The sequence below is a fragment of the Grammomys surdaster genome, unplaced genomic scaffold (assembly GCF_004785775.1).
Source record: "Grammomys surdaster isolate TR1022 unplaced genomic scaffold, NIH_TR_1.0 174, whole genome shotgun sequence".
NCBI lineage: Eukaryota > Metazoa > Chordata > Mammalia > Rodentia > Muridae > Grammomys > Grammomys surdaster.
In genome coordinates this window covers 20,458,468-20,460,395 of record NW_021604622.1, presented here as the reverse complement: position 1 = coordinate 20,460,395, position 1,928 = coordinate 20,458,468, and positions in this window count along the sequence as shown.

The window sequence follows — 1,928 nt, the reverse complement described above, 5'->3', positions numbered from 1 at the left end:
ATATATATATATATATATATATATATATATATATATATATATATATAATAGATATTTATCAATGGGGATAGGAAACAGCCTTGCTTCTTCTATGTATGAAGTGTACATGAAAGAGCAAGGAAAGCAAAGAGAAGCTGCCGTGAGTCACAATAATACACGTTTTCATCTGTATGGTGATGCAATGTTGGGAAAGGACAGATCAGCTCATTGACAGAGAGAAGAGGTTTCTTAAGGGTTCTTTTGTCAAAGCAGTAAAACACACATATTCACCAGGTTGAGGAATAGTTGTGACAGCATAGTCAAAACCCTAACATTTTTGTTTGCAATTCTGAGTAGATGTGTCTGTAGAACTAAGATAGATATTGTTACACATAGTATGGTCTTTATTTTCTTAAAAATCTATCTTGAAACATAGGATCTAGCAGTTTGGAAGTGACAGTAACTAGGTTTACCAGACAACAGGAGTTTTCATTTAAACTCTGCCAGAGAAAGCATTTGTGTGAATTTTGGAGGTGGGTATGCAGAAAAGCCATCACCTTCCAGGGGCAGCTGACATCTGCAGATGGCAAATGTGGCACTGTGCCAGTGGCTTTGGGGGTCCCCTTGTGATGCCAAAGGCAGCATGGATCACTAGTACATGTTTGCTGGCATGCTTCTCTTTCTGTTTTTCTTTATCTTTTCCTGCAATAATTAAGTAAGATTACATTTCTCTGTGTTATAACTTTACCAAATAGGTAGCGTACTACCTGATTTTTGATGAAATCCTGATACAATGATTGCATTCAGACCTCTCAATTTGGCTTCAAGCAAGACAATTTAAAACTGTGTGATATGAACCCTGGTAATATATTCTCATAAAATATTGTGAATTAGGTGTCTTAGTAGGATTTATTTGTATCATTGTGTTAAAATGAAGTAAGACATCATTGGTCACATGTAAGCCTACAATACATTGTGAAAAATAGCTCAATTGGTTCAGCTATTATCAAAACAGGGCAAATTTAATTGGAGCATTCAAATATTCAGCCAACACATATTTATTGTGCTGGTACTCCAAGATGTCATGCTGCTGAATTTTCTGCCAGTTTAACTTCTTGTGAGCTTGCCAACATAAATGGGTAGAGAAGAACAGGTTTCATTTATTAAAAAAACATCCCAGAGCCAGCCTTATGTTTATACCCTTGGAAAACATTATTGTAAATACATTTCTGTCTCACCTGAACTCAATGTCTTCTGTGTTTCAAAAGAGGAAGGAAACGAAAGTGACAGCCCTTTTCAGCAGAGAGACTGTATTTATTTTTTCTTCTGGTTACATAAACCAAGTTCCTTAACATCCTTTAGTCAAACTGCCTGGGGAAGTGTTGCATTTCTGACAGTGTATCAGTGCAGTTTGAATGATGTTGTACAGAATGATGTTTAAAAGAATAGAAAAAAACCCTGTTTCCCAGATAGAAACCAAATGTAGTCATCCCTAACTGACATAGGGGATTAGGTCCAGATTCCCTGCAGACCACAATCTAAGGATACCCATCATCCTTAGTATCATACTGCAGTATGGCCTGTAATCTGTATATCCCCCTTTATACTCTGACTCAACCATAGCTTACTTGTGACACTGAATACAATTTGATGGATAGATAGACTGTATTATTAAGGGAATAATGACAAGACAAAATGTCAGTGTTCTTGCACATTTTGAATATATCTGGTTTCATATGTATATATATTGGTATAGGCATATGATGTATGTGATGTATATGATGTATATGAATATGTGTATGTGTATATGTTCAGTTAGTTGAAACACAGCTGCAGAACTCATGGACAAGCAGACCAATTGTGTCTCAGAATGAGAGAGACTCATTATGAGATTGAAAAGATGCTTAAAATAAAAATAATTTATAATCAGTACAGATATTTCTAGTTGA